Source organism: Tursiops truncatus, chromosome 20, assembly GCF_011762595.2.
Source record: "Tursiops truncatus isolate mTurTru1 chromosome 20, mTurTru1.mat.Y, whole genome shotgun sequence".
Taxonomy (NCBI): Eukaryota; Metazoa; Chordata; class Mammalia; order Artiodactyla; family Delphinidae; genus Tursiops; species Tursiops truncatus.
The window spans coordinates 7672056-7687307 of record NC_047053.1 but is presented as its reverse complement, the minus strand read 5'-3'; the positions used below and the strand labels follow the sequence as shown (position 1 = coordinate 7687307).

Genomic DNA, 15252 nt, shown 5'->3' with positions numbered 1-15252 from the left:
AGGGATGCAGTTGGGAGGAGGCCATTGGAATCTGCCATTACAAGGCCACCAATGACCTTAGAGGAAGCCATCCAGCAGAGGAGCCTGGGCAGAGGGAGGCAGGGCACCACCGTGATCAGAAGGACTTTAGTCCCTGCGAGTCCCGCCATGACACGGGTACCATGAAGGAAGGAGCGGGTCCCCTCTCTGCTCAGCCCGTCAGAGCAGCTCCTACTGATGTATTCTTGGACAGCAGACTTTGAAAACTCATGGGGTGTCAGAATATAGAGCCCATTGATCCAAGAGGGAACAGGCTCAGACAGACAAGGAGGTGAGTGGGGGACAGCTAGGATGAGACAACTCATCTTCTATCCCCATCCTGGAGCCTGAACATCGCACCACAGCCCCCTGTGTTCTCTTAAGCACAACAACAGGCCAAGGAGAGCTCTGAGTTTTGGGTTTTCTCAAAATGAAACTCCCAAGATGTCAGTACAGAAGTGAATGCAAGATGCAAAGGCCCACAAAACGTTGGCTCGAAAACCCCAAGAACAAGAGGCCAGTAATTTCCAGCACAACCTGGTTGGGGGGGTTGGCCCCGAGAGTTTATCTGCGACAGCCACACAGGAAGGTGACTCTGAAGTAGTCTACTTCACCAGGTGTTGGAAGGAGGCAAGAACAAGAGACCCCCACCACCATCACAAAAGCCCCTTCTCCAGCACAGGATATGGGCAAGCAGCCCGGTGTCCACTCATGCTTCCAGGGTCTCACCATGGACGGCTCTGGTTTTCTAACCGCCAACAGGCTCCTGCCCTGGGGAAACGGGCTGTGAAGCGGGGCTGTGGGATTCGTAAGGGGACTGCCCAGCTTTGGGATCTGTTTATTCAAGGCCATTGAATTTCTTAAATTCAAATCATGTCCTCAGAACAACCAACTTTTCTACAGCCAGTATGACACGGCCACTGTGACCTGGAGAGCTACCAACTCTTAGAAATGAAGTGATCTCCGTCTCCATTCTCACGGCTTCAGTTTCTACACCTGACATGTATTTTCCCCGAATACATCTCCCAATGGGGAACTCACTACCACAAGGCCGCCCATTCCATTGTTAATCCGGTCTGACTTTCTTCAAGATCTTCCTTGTGGCGAGCTGAGGTCTATTTCCTTATAATTTCCCTTCATTAGTCCCTTTTCCTTCTTGGAGAATGACCTCCACAGGGCAGGTCTTCACTTTTTCCAAAGGATGTTGCCCTTCAAACATCTAAAGATGGACATGACTTCTCCCTTACATCCTCTTCTTAGAGAAGAACATCTCTCCTTCTGTAAACGATTTGTATTATGCCACCACTATCTTGGTTACCTTTCTCCAGGTATAAGGTAGTTCATCTGCATCCCCGCTAAACGCAGCATCTGGCCTTGAACTGCTCTCCAGATGGATGGAAGCATCTAAGAGTGGCAATGGGCCTTCCCTTAGCCAAAGGGCAGAGAAAGTTGGGACTCATGGGAATTACTGGCTGACTGTTGGAGGCCCAAGAATCAAAGATGACTCTCGGGTTCCAGCTTGGGAGCACTGAGGTGCTAGGTGTGTACGTGGGAGGACTGAGGAAGAGAGAAAAGGAGAGGAAGGCTTGGGGGGGGGGGGCGGTGGGAAACCAAGAATCCAGCAGTGGAAGACCTAAGAACAGAGTTGTTCTCCCAGCCTCCAACGAACAGATCATTCCCAGCTCTACAAGCTGTCCGCAGGGTGCAGGAGGAGATGAAATGCCTCCAAACCCAGCACGTCACAAAACCAGCACATCACAACCTGACAACGGCAGTACGGGAAAGGAAAATATAGGCCGACCTGACTTGCGAGCATAGATGCAAAAATCCTAAAGGGAATCGCAGCAAATCAAGCCTAGCGCTGTACGGAAAGAACAAAACTCCTTGACCAAGAAGAGTTTATTCCAGAAGTGCAAGCAGAGCAGAAGGAAGTTAATAATATAACATGTCACGCAAATCTACCTCAAGGTGAAAGAACACGAGCGTTTCCCAGGAGATGCTTCAAGTTGTAATGGACAAACCTAACTTCCATTCATGCTTTAACAAATCCTTACAAATGAGGAATTGAAGAAAACTTCCTTCACACGTGACACTTGACTTCAAGGCGTCGGCCCTTAAAGAGCTGTGACCACATCAGTGAAACAAAGCCTCAGGCTCCCGCCAGTCCCTGGGCATGCGGGAGGCCGTGAGAATGTAGACGGCAAAAACGGCAGCAGTGGCTGCCTCTCTGCTTCCTGGACAGCGTCTATTCGTGCGAAGAGGCACAAACACGCACCTTCTCTGGTCTCGTGGTCTCTGGCTTCCTTGGAGCCTTACATCTAGCTCCCTGGTTGCGGGGGGGGCGGATCAGACACCACTAGCCAAAGTGATGTTCTTTAATCATCTTGGAAACGGACTGAATTCAAGACTTGACAATAAACCCAGAAAGCTCGCATGTGGCTCGGGACTGGTCCCTGCGCGGAGCCCCGAGAGCACCCCAGGGAGTCACCAGCGGCCTCCTCTGCAGCCTGCATGAACACCTGCATGGCGGTGTCCACTACCCATCATCACCCCACCTTGCCTCTGACAACAGCCGTCTCCCGCGTGGAGCTGTGCTGGGGGTTAGCCAAAGAAATCAGTGAAGACAAAGTCCTGTTTTCCAGAACAGAGGCTATTCACCTGGGTTCCGTGGTGGACAGCAGAGGTCTGAGAAGACCCTGAGGTTTTCTGCAAAACTTTGCAAGAGCGTGTGTGTGTGTGCACACGTGTGCCTTTTGCCAGGGGGGTAGGGGGTGGAGGAGATGATCTATCACTTTATCAGTTTTTCAAAGAGGCCCGTTATTGACAGAGGGTTCGAAACTCTTCCGTAAGAGCTGCAGGTGTGGATGTGATCTCACCCAGAAAATGCACTGAGGAGGTGGGTGGCCTCAGCCCGGCTGCATGGAAATGGCTGTGGGGAGAACTGCCTGACACGAGTCAAAACCACCAAGCCATTCAGGAACAAATGCTCAGACCCAAAAGCCAGAGGTACGTCCGCAGAGACCTCGTGGTCCTGGGAAGAAAACTTGGGATGAAGAAGAAGGATGTGAAGGCTGAAGAGGTGACTTCTTAGAGAATACACAAAATCGGGTTGCTTAACCCTGCAAGGACAGCAGCTCCAAGACAGACGAAAGGAAGGGCCAGCAGACTATGCGGTGGCTTTCCGTGGATGGCCAACAGAAAAGCACAAATGCAGGGGACTCCTGCAGGGAGCCCCGGCAGCAGCAACGAAACACGTTCTCTGGCGACGATCAGTGCAAAGGAAAAGGGAGGCGCCCCCTAACAGCTCTTATGGCCTTAATGCCGCGAAGCCAGACCTTGGAGTATGGGGGAGGGGCAAGGAAGGAGGAGATGGGGCACAGGGGATGAGCCCCTGGTCTATGCCAGAGTTATCTCACCTCGTTCTCGCAGGAGAGGAGGACCCCACACCCCACAGAGATGCCGAAAGGAATACCTGAGAGGGTGCACCCAAAGAGCGCTTAGCACGTGTCCGCTCAGTGTTAGGAATTATTTTTGTGAGCATTGCTATTTTCTTCTATTTTGTATCTCTCAAGTCTCAACTCGAATGTGACTTCTTCAAGGAAGCCTCTCCTTAACCCCCAAACTATACTGGGCTCCCTTTCTGTACTCTCCAAGGACCCCATCATTGTCACGACTGTCATTACGTGATATGTGTCTAGTGTCCTGCCCACCAGACTAACTTCCACGAGGGCAGGAACATTATCTGTCGCACTCAGGATCCTCAGAGCCCGGCACGTGCCCGGCACCCGGAAGGTGCTCCGTGCAGAAGTGCTAAGACAAGGAACGGCACGTTGGAGGTGAGGAAGGGGCCGTGGAAAGCATCTCGTGTGCACTTGGAGGGAGACGGGGAAACCGACACCCAGAGACGTACACGGACTCACCCAGGGTCACAGGGCTGGGAGCGGAGGAGTCAGGCAGGAACACGGTCCCTTGACTCCACAAGAGGCAGAAGCCTGGAAGCTGCCTTTAGTCTTCACAGCCCAGCCCTGCCCCCCACGAGGAAACCACACAGACTCATTTGCCTGGGTCAACAACAACAGCAGAAAGACTGGAGGACACGAAAATGAAAAGTGCACCACTCCCTCTGCACCCCACCCTCTGCCCCTCGCACCACCCTGTACTCACATCCTCCGCTGCTGCTACGCGGGGATTTCTCACCTGAGACGTCCTGGGGAGAGATCCTGCGGTGGCGATGGCTGAAGAGCCAGGCTGAGCGCTGGTCACTGATGCTCAGACCCTGCAGGCCAGACGGGCCAGCGCTCTGGTAGGACGTGAAAGGCACGGTGAGGACGGAAGGACAGGGTGGCCAGGGCTATGGAGTGAGGAGGGGACTGGGAAAGACTTTAAAGGCGATGAGGTTGGAGCTGGGCATCCAAGGATGCATTCCCGGTCCAGCGGGCAGGCAGAGGAAGGGAAGGGCAACGTGGAGGGAAGGAAGAACACGTGCAAAGGTACAGAGGTTTGCCGGAGCTTCAGGAGCTGAAGCAGGCAGGGTGACCTGGGCTGGGGGCAGGGGGCCTTGCTAGCCACGCTAAGGGGTACGGACCTTCTCCAGAGGGCAAGAGCAGCTCTGAAGGGTCTGCAGCTGAAAAGCGACTTGTTCAGATTGGCTGCCTTACATCACCGTGGCAACAGGAAAGAGGCTGGGCTGGGAGTTGGGGAAGGCTGGAGGCAGGCGTCTCCCGCTGAGGACAAACTCTAAAGCTCAAAGCCATGTGCCCCGACTGCTAGACCCGCTAGACACAAGAAGGAGCCAGTGTCTGCTCTGTGCCACCAGTCACCCCCTTTTCCCCATTCATCGGCCCCCACCCTCCAATCGCATGCACCTTGCTACAGCTATACCTCGCGTATCCGGAAGTCACTTAGCTGATAACCCAACTATCCGTAACCTCCCAGCCACTAGCCTGGAAGCAAACAGAAAAGACCTGGAGACGGCCACGATTCAGGCCCCCAAAGTCATGCCCTACAAGCCACGACCTCCACAGGCACAGACAGGCTGCCACTTGGGCTGGGTCATCTCTGGTCATCAGCCCAGCTCTGGTGCTTCCTAGCAGTGTGGTCTCGGCCCCCGGTTTCCCCCCGACATGAAATAAAGATAACAGCTATAGCGACCTCAGAGTGTGGCTGTGAAGATTAAAGGAAATGGAGAAGTACTTAGCCCACTGCCCAACACCATGAAGTTATAGCTAAAGGGGGAAAGGACAAAAAGAAAGATGACAGAAATTTTGCCCCGAGCAGACCCAAGGTACAATATGGCAGGTAGAACCGTTTGATATTTTCAAGAAATTATTAAATCACATACCGTGTGCTAGATTGACAAAGGCAAGCAACACGTTTGACAAAGATTTCCTTTAAAACTGGATACCATGAAAAGTTTTGGTGTTTAGAAGGTAGAGCTACTGGAAAAAGTGATGTGTGCAAATTCACTTACAAGAATGACATAATTCTGTGTGTACCTGTGTACATCGAAAGCATCCCCCCATATCTGTAAAACACACATCGTGTTTAACAGAATTGAATAAGATGCTATCAGTTGGACCTAGAAACTGTCATACAGAGTGAAGTAAGTCAGAAAGAGAAAAAAAAATACCATATACTAACATATATGGAATATAAAAAAAAAAATGATCAGAAGAACCTAGGGGCATGACGGGAATAAAGATGCAGACCTACTAGAGAATGGACTTGAGGATACAGGGAGGGGGAAGGGTAAGCTGGGACGAAGTGACAGAGTGGCATGGACAAATATACACTACCAAATGTAAAACAGATAGCTAGTGGGAAGCAGCCGCATAGCACAGGGAGATCAGCTCGGTGCTTTGTGACCACCTTGAGGGGTGGGATAGGGAGGGTGGGAGGGAGGGAGACGCAAGAGGGAAGAGATATGGGGACATATGTATATGTATAACTGATTCACTTTGTTATAAAGCAGAAACTAACACACCATTGTAAAGCAATTATACTCCAATAAAGATGTTAAAAAAAATTAAATCACTTTTTCGACTATAGGACTTCTCACAGACTTTAGCGTGCTTGATAAATCTCTAAGGAAGGAATAGGGTTTCCTATTTCATGAACTTTTAGACAGGAGTCCTTTTCTTTTTCGTGGAACATCTTGCAGGACAGATGGAATAGTTTTAGAAACTCTGATTTAGTAAATAAATTTTTAAAAAAAGATACCATCGATTGTAAGAGGCACCATTATTTTGTGCGCCATTAAGAAAGAAATATTGCTGCCTATTATAATGGTAGGATACTATTGATGGTAAGATGTATCTTGATTTCAGAATTGTTAAAAAAAAGTGAAAATATGTACATCTTCGAATTGATGGAATATTCTAATATGTAATATATGTTTGCTGTGGGAGTGTCTCATCTTGCCTTTGGGCAGAAGTCAGATGTAGTCTTTCCTTTGTCTGCCTCCCACCCCATCTATGACAGAAGCTCAAAGCTCAAAACTTCACGCCTCTCCCTTGAGGTGCTGGCGACCACCCTATCTTGCCCCTCCAGAAGCTTCCTCTCTTAAGAAGCTGATCCAGGCTTTCAGCCCACCCACAGCTGCACCAGACAAGCCTTCTGGTTCACAGAGGTCCCACAGGGATGGCCAGCTCGGCTTCTTGGGGTGAGCCTCTCTGAACTAATACCAAGTCAACACTAGTTGAGTGCTCGTCTGAACCCAAGCTGGGGCCTCCGATGCCGGGCTGCCCAGGCAAAGGCGACTGGCTCTCCTTCTCCCACTTCTCAGCCAGTAAACTTGTGATCAACCACTAACCTGGGACTACGGAGCAGCCTCCACTGTGGAACTTCCCCATCGCGACCCTTCCAGTAACCCCAAACATGCTTTTCACCCAGTTAGCTTCCACTTGATTCTTCTCCAAAGAAACGAAAAGGGGTGCACGGGAGGGAGGGACAGGGAGGGGAGGCAGAAGGTCCTCTTCCACTACAGCTTGTGGAGAGAAGATAGTTTGTCATCCCTCACCTAAGAGATTGGCAGGGGTCTTAAAACCCCAATGAGGCCCAGCATACAAAGACCCTGAGCTGTCCCTACCCAGCATCCCAGCTAGTTATTCTCCAGAAAGCAGAGGAGGGTACCCTGAAGCAGGAAGAGAGAGCTGGACCGTTTGAAACTGTCTTCTCTGTCTTCCTGGACCCACACCGCGATGGCCACACTGAGGAAGCAGGTAAGCACAAGACGTCCACTCCCTTGTTCTGCAAACACCCAGTGCCAGCCGGGCCCGGCTGGAGCCCCCGGCCTCCTTTCCACACCACACAGGGTTCCCAAGCAACGGCACCAGCCCCATCACTTCAGGAGCTTATTCAAAGTTTAGAAAAATACAGATTCCAGACCCCACCCTTGGAAAGCTGTGCTGTAGGGGGTGCCTGGAGAATGTGTGTTTTAACAAGTTCTGGGAACCAGTGCCCTACTGGGTGGTCCCAGGCCAGGAGGAAGGGAGCTGTGGAGGAGAAGACAGAACGACCACACCGGCAGGAAGAGAAGGGGATCCAGACAGGACCCTGGAGGCAGACCTGGCCTACTTCTGGCCCTCATTTCGCCTAAACCCACTCCTCCTCTCTGCAGGAGGCTTGCAACTCACTTGATACCACATCCTGCTGCTTTCATCTCGCCTTCCTTTTCCCTCTGAACAATCTCCTTCCTCCTACTGACCTGAACTTCTTGCTTATTTACCCCAGGCCTGGGATAGGCCAGCACGCACGCCCACGCGCACACACATGCACACACGCACACAGAGTCACACAGGGACACCCGGGGTGTAAACACGAATCCGCTGACAGCAGCCACTGTCTGGGAACCCACGCTCGCTAGCGGTCCTGGTGGCTAAGGACCCCTTATGCGAAGGCTCACCGAGAGAGCTCTCAGACGGGAAGGCAGACTCTTTGACCCCACGACAAAGGGCGGCCTTAAAAGAGGCAGCAGAAGGCTGCGGCCACGCTCGGACCGCACAGACACGGCCAGCAGTGGCTACCTAGATAAGGATGGACAGTCGCCGAACCGCCCTTCTATCTCCGGGATTACTGGGCACGCTTGTGTGCGGATCCCGTCCCCAGCAGTGGACCCTATTCACGGAGCCAGAAGACAGCAGGCTCTGTCCAGCCCACCCGCTGCAGCTGACGCTCTTAGGGCGCACGGCTCCCCGACGGTCCGCGGGCAACTCTGTCTCGGCCTCGGGCCCCCACGCGTGCCCTCCGCGCCCCCGCGCCCCGGCCACACACCTGCAGTCCCCGCTGGGCGCCGAGCCCCTCTCCAGCGGCGACTCCCTGCGATTCCGGGTACGGTCGGGACCACCACGCCCGAGCTGGAGACGCGCGCGGTAAGTCCCAGCATCTATCCGGGCTCCGCTCCGACGGCGGGCTGGGGGCGGGGCCACGCCGGGGCCGGGCCTGCTCGGGACGGGAGCGGGGCGGGGCTGACCACCCAGCCGGCCTCTAGCGCCACCTGGTGGCCGGGCAGCGTCGGCGAGGCGCCGGCCTGACCCAAGCGTCCTCGTAGTCTGGCCCGAGCCAGCCGCGCGCCTGAGAAGCAGCCCCATCTCTGAGCCCGTCTGCCCTCGGAAGGAACAGCCCTGGCAGGGGGCGGGCACGGCAGAAGGGACGCCAGCAACGAGCACCAGCGACCCCCCAGGAATGAGGTGAGGTGAGGTGAGGCCGGGGGAGCGGAAGCGCGGCTTTGGCCGGGGCTGGATGGGTGGGCGGAGCAGGAGAGGGGCCTGGGGTGAGGGCTTCGGGGAAGGAGGAGAAAGGGGAAGCTCCGACGAGCTGCTTCCTTCTCTCACTGCGACCGAGCGCCCCACTTCCTCCTCCTACTTCTATTTTCTTTGGGTGCTGTTAACATTTAAAATGTCTGCACCCCTGCTGTGCAGACGGGTGCCGTGACCCTCACCCTTCGGCAGAAACCTTCCTAGAAATACCAGCCGATCCAGACTTTGCGCACTGCTGCTCCAGCCTCTGGTCTGACTTTCTCGCCTTCCACCACCAATGGCTGTGACTTAGCCATTTCTCGGCTCCTGAAGGCGGGTTGGGGTAGTCTCCAGAGTCGAGGCCCTTTTCTGGCGGCCCCCTTTCCCCCCACAGGCCACGCGGCAGATGTAGTTTTACCGGAGCTGGAAGAACTCTTCGCGGGATCCCGGAAGTCACTGCACTTCCCTGTGCCTCCGTTTTCTCATTGCAAACTGGGAATGGGAAGTTGGCTACTGTGCTGACAGCCCTGGCAACGAAAGAATCGCAGTTTATGTCAGAGTTCAAAAAGGGCAAGGCTGGAATTTCCATTTCCACTCTTGAACGGGACTCTGTGTCACAATATCTGTTAGAGGCGTTCAAAATTGGCCGCAAGATCAGCCGTTATTGCTGGTCAAAAGCCACAGCCCTACCTGAGGCGTTGAGAGACGTGAACGCCAATGATTTTTCTTTTCCTGACTCGCTAAATACCAAGAAAAAGCAACTTCCCCAAAAACGTAGAAACAGAAAGTACTCTTGGATGAACGCAGAGAATTGGTTCCAGCCTACAGTTAGAGATGGGAAGGCGCCCAGAACCATCTAGTACTTCTACTCCTCACCCACCACCCGGACCTTCACACCCACCATTTTACAAATAAGGAAACAGAGCCACAAAGGCTGTGAGAGGATGTGCCTGAGGTCGTACGACTTGAGAAGGGTGGCCAAGGACTCTGGTCTCCCCTGTCCTTACTTTTTCCACCACAAAACAAGGAGAAGGGGGAAGATGGAGACAGCCCAGACGTGGCCAAGTAGGGAAGAAGGGGAAGCAGGAAGCAGGCTCTGGAAGCAGGAACTGAGTAGTGAGAATGACATGGCGTGTGCCAGATTGACATGGTGGCTTCTGAGAGCACTTTGAAAGCTACAGAGAGTGCTAGAGAAGTTATGGCATCCTTGCCTTCTTCCATGTCTTTGGTGTTCCTAAAACTGAAGGTGGAGGAAAACCGAAACAGAGGTGCCCATTAGGGTTCACTACCAGGGAGCTGAGCATCCCATGAAGACCACTTGGTCCCATCCCACATCAAAAGTGGACATTCTCTTTCTCCACCAGCAGGTGTGACCCAGGTGTTAAGCTTGCCTGTTATCCACCCCCACCCCACCCCTACTGTCCCACTCAGCTCCACCTGTGTCTCCCTGTCCCAAGAGGGCAGACCAACTGGGAGATAGGATCAGCACCTGACGCCTATTATCCAGGACTTAGAACTGCAGCCACCCAGGACTGGAGCAGGGGTCAGACACTCAAATGTCTCCAAGAGCCAAACAGCTCAGACTCAGGGACAGAACTAGGGAGATGGTGTTCATTTACTAGATTACGGCATTTCACAATAGTATTGTTGATGGTCTGTGCCTCCTGAAACAAACCCTATTGACATTTCAGTCTTTTTTTTTTTTTTCTTCCAGTTCAGTAAGGTTTTCTTTCCCCTACACATCTTTTCCATATTCTTCTTATGAGTTTTTTTATCTGGTGGCATCTCACATTGTATCCTTTCAACAGGCACACTTTGTGTATTAAACATTATAGGAATATTCTTCACTTCTGCCAAGAGATATGCATGCTCCCATGTCTCCCGAAGCACATCTCCCTCTTGGCCCCTTTTATTTTTCCACATTTGCTAGAGACATGATTACAAGACATATTTCACTTTTACGCAATTCTGTTATAAGAAAAGCTACTGCACAAATACAGAACATGGCAACCGACCCTTGACCTTGATGTCTGGGGACAATACAGTATGGAGACAATAGGGTGTGGAAAGGATGCAAATGAGGAGACCTTCTAAAGTACCCCCCACTGAGGGGGGCAACTTCAGCTCACTGTGATCATGTGAGAATGCAGGGCTAGTGCGATCAGATTTTATAATTTGTAAAGAGAAACCAAAAACTGGAACTCTTAATCTGAAATCTCCTGATTTTTAAATGCTGGAAACTAATTCAAAACAGTATTTTAAACCGCTTTGTAGGCCAAACCAGACATGACCTACTGACTTTCAGTTTATGACATCTGTTCTATATTATACAGGTGGGAGCTGCACCAGTAAGACCTGAGTTATTCCCGTCAGTGTGAGCTAATTTGTTCCTACTGGCTCAGGAGATACAGTTTACACAAGGGGCCAGCGCAGGGGGCTGTCGGTGTTAAGAATTTATTAATATTGTTCATCATATGAATAGGACAGAGGAGAAAAACCATATAATTATCCTAATGTGATGCGACCTGATGAAAACTTAGTGACTGCGAGTAAAAAGACTTTTTTAAGATGATAAATGTGTTTATTCCAATTCAACAGATAGTGTGATATCTAGTGATGACCTGGAATGGATACTATAGTCCTTAATAACAGGCAATCCTATGAAAACGAGGAGCAAAACAAGAATGTCACACTGTGAATAGTGTCAACCATATTCTGAAATTCAAGGAAAAACAATGAGAAGAAAAATAAATGAGACATAAACTTGGGGAGGAAGAGTCAAGCTTACTATTACTTACAAAATATATGATTGTCTAGCTGAGAAACACTGGCTAATGGACTGAGGAACATTTAGAACTTATGGGAGAGCAGAGTAAAGTAGCTGGACACAAAAATAAATATATGACATTCAGTAGTTTTCTGTACACAGCATTGACCAAATCGAAAAGAGCTCATTCATCCCAGCAGCAAAAAAGCCTGAGAATAGGAAATTCAAGGGACCCAGAATAGCCCAAACAATCTTGAAAAAGAAGAAAAAAGTTGGAGGACTCAAGCTCCCTGATTTCAAAACTTACCGCAAAGCTACAGATATATTTATATATCAGTGGAATAAAATCGTGAGTCTGGAAATAAACTCTCACATTTACAATCAATTTTTGATGAGGGTGCCAAAACAATTCAAAGGGGGAAAGAATTGTTTTTTCAAAAATGGTGCTAAGGCAATTGGATACCCATATCCAAAAAAAAAGAGAAGAAAAGAAAGGAAAAAAAGCAAAGAATGAAAGAAAGAAACTGAATCCCTACTTCACACTTCATATGGAAATTAACTCAAAATGAATCAAAGACCTAAACGTAAGAGTTAAAACAATAAAACTCTTATAAGAAAACATAGGTATAAATCTTCATCACCTTGGACCAGGCAATGGTTTTTAAGATACGACATCAAAAGCACAAACAACCAAAGAAAAAAACAGATAAGGTGGACATCATCAAAATTTAAAACTTTTGTGCTTCAAGGACACCATCAAGAAACAAAAGACAGGGACTTCCCTGGTGGCACAGTGGATAAGACTCCCTGCTCCCAATGCAGGGGGCCCAGGTTAGATCCCTGGTCAGGGAACTAGATCCCACATGCATGCCACAACTAAGGAGCCCATGTGCCATAACTAAGGAGCTGGTGAGCCACAACTAAGGAGCCCTGGAGCTGCAACTAAGGAGCCTGCCTGCTGCAACTAAGACCTGGTGCCACCAAATAAATAAATAAATATTAAAAAAAAAAAGAAACAAAAGACAACTCACAGAATGGGAGAAAATTTTTGCAAATCGTATATATGATAAGAGACTTTAATCTAGAATATATAAAGAACTCCTATAAATCAATAATTAAAAAAAACAATTGAAAAATGAGCAATGGATAAGAATAGATATTCTCCAAAGAAGATATATAAATGACCAACAAGCATGTGAAAATTGCTCAACATCATTAGTCATCAGAGAAAGGCAAATCAAAACCACAGTGGAAACACCACTTCACACCCATCAAAAAGAAAGACTATAACAAATGTTGACAGGAATGTGGAGAATTTGGAACCCTCATACATACACTGCTGGTGGGGATGTAAAATGGTGCAGATGCTTTGGAAAAGAGTCTGACAATTCCTCAAAAGGTAAGCTACCATATGATCCAGCAATTCCACTCCTGGGTGTATACCAAAGGAAAGTGAAAACGTGCACACGAAAACATATGCACAAACATCTATAGCAGCATTACTTATTAGCCAAAAGGTGGAAACAACACAAATGTCTATCAACTGATGAATGGATAAATAAAATGTTGCATAGTCACAAAGTGGAATATTATTTGGCCATAAAGAGATGAACCTTGAAAACATGCTAGGTGAAAGAAGCCAGTTACAAAGGAGCACATTCTGAATGATTTCATTTATATGAAATGTTCAGAACAGGCAAATCCGTGGAGACAAAGCAAATTGGTGGTTGCCTAGTACAGGGATATTGGAGGAAAATGAGGGAGAGAATGCTAACGGGTATGGGATTTCTTTGTTGTGGTGGAAAAATGTTTAAAAATTGACTGCAATGATGATTGCACAACTCTGAATATACTAAAAACTATGGAATTGTACACTTTAAGTGGGTGAATTGTATGGTATGTGAATTATATTTCAATAAAGCTGTTATTTTTTTATAACTATAGACTTTATTATGGGATACAAAAGAAGCCTTGATTAACAGAAAAACATTTTATGTTCTGGGATTGGAAAATGATACTATAAAAGATATCCATTCTTACCCGGCGGAGTATATAAACATAACACGGTTTCAATCAAAATAAAGCTTTTGGTGGGAAGAGAAGGAGATTGACAAAATGACTTCACATTTCATCATGAAGAATAATTGTGTGAGAATAGCCAAGAAACTCCCTCAAAAGTTCAGTCTTGAGGGAGGAGTTGCCATCTGAGATATAAAGATGTCCCATGTACCACAGAGTGAAAGAGATTACATTTCTAGGAATCAGTCTCACAAAAATTCTTGTATATGAGAGAGAGAGAGAGTGTGTGTGTGCACGCGCACCTGTGTGTGTACATACATACATAGGCTTCTAGATAAAAATTGGCAGACGGTACTGATAAAGGAAATAGTTCCTCCCTTTTTTTCTTTTTTTTTTTTGTGGTACGTGGGCCTCTCACTGTTGTGGCCTCTCCCGTTGCGGAGCACAGGCTCCAGACGCGCAGGCTCAGCGGCCATGGCTCACGGGCCCAGCCGCTCCGCGGCATGTGGGATCTTCCCGGACCGGGGCACGAACCCGTGTCCCCTGCATCGGCAGGCAGACTCTCAACCACTGCGCCACCAGGGAAGCCCTTCCCTTTTTAATAATACAGAAATACTGGTCAAAATCTACAGCAAAAAATTTAAATACAAAGCCAAACTAAAAACCAATAAAGTGAAATCTCCCAGATGAACTGATGCAGGAAGTAAAGAGATCCGTGGGGCCAAATTGATCAGTTAGAAACAAACACAAGTATCTGGATGAATTTAATATATGATAAAGAAGATAGGATCAATTATCCAATAAATCAGCTAGGATGACTAATGAAACATCAGGAGAAAAAAGGCAAGTGTGGTTTCTACCGCAAATCTTATACCTCCCCCCAGTCCTAATTAAAGATCCGTATGTAAAAGTTAAAACAAGGGAAGTCCAGAAGAAAAAAAGGAAATATGTATACATCCTTGGAATTGTAGCTGGCCTTTTAAAGTGTGATGCCAAAATCAGAAATTATGAAGGAAAAGATTGATTTGCATATAGAAAAATAACTTCTGTACATGAAAAATCACATAAACATGAAATTAAAAGGCAAATGATATACTAGGGCAAAATGTTTGCAGCGAGTATAGAGCATACCATCTTAAATGTAAAATACATTTTTTTACATTAAAAAGTTACATACCCCAAATAAAAGTGGTCTGAGCAGATTAGACAGTTCACCAAAGATATACAAGTAGCTGTAAGCATGTGAAAAATGTTTAACTTTATAAGGAAAAAATGTAAATTTAAACAATGAGATATAAACTTCCATCTGACAACCAGGCACAGATAAGAGAAATTATATTACCCAGAGTTTTCAAACATTTGGAGACCCCAAATTCTCATAAACTTTCACTGTAAGTATAAATTTGGTATTGAAACATATTAAAGTACATGTACTCTAAAGAGTATTCAGTAATTCTGCTTGTAGGATTTTATCTGAAGAAAAAAATAAATAAGTCATTCTTGTATGCCCAGGAATATTAATCATCAGTTTGTTTATAATTATAAGAAGTGATAAATTATAAGCAAAATTAGTGTTTAAAAATAGGGAATTAGTTTTAAATATGATTAATTTTACAATAGTAAAATATTGTGAGCAATTAAATAATAGTATTATAGAAAAATATTTAATGAGATGAAAAGGTGTCCATGAAATATTAAGTTTAAAATGTAGTT

The 15252-nt window shown here is 47.9% G+C and overlaps 1 protein-coding gene across 4 annotated transcripts in view; it reads right to left on the bottom strand.

Annotated features, from left to right (window-relative positions):
* PIK3R5 (phosphoinositide-3-kinase regulatory subunit 5) overlaps positions 1 to 9266 on the bottom strand; it is a 72998-nt gene extending 63732 nt beyond the window's left edge. For 3 of the 4 annotated variants that reach the window (XM_033847198.2, XM_033847199.2, XM_033847200.2), the window contains exon 1: positions 8290 to 8524. The gene's annotated coding sequence lies outside the window, so the exon portion shown is untranslated. Of the gene's footprint in view, positions 1 to 8289; positions 8525 to 9171 lie in introns of those variants that run through there. The other variant, XM_073798244.1, reaches the window with a different exon arrangement.
* Positions 9267 to 15252: the final 5986 nt, after the last annotated feature.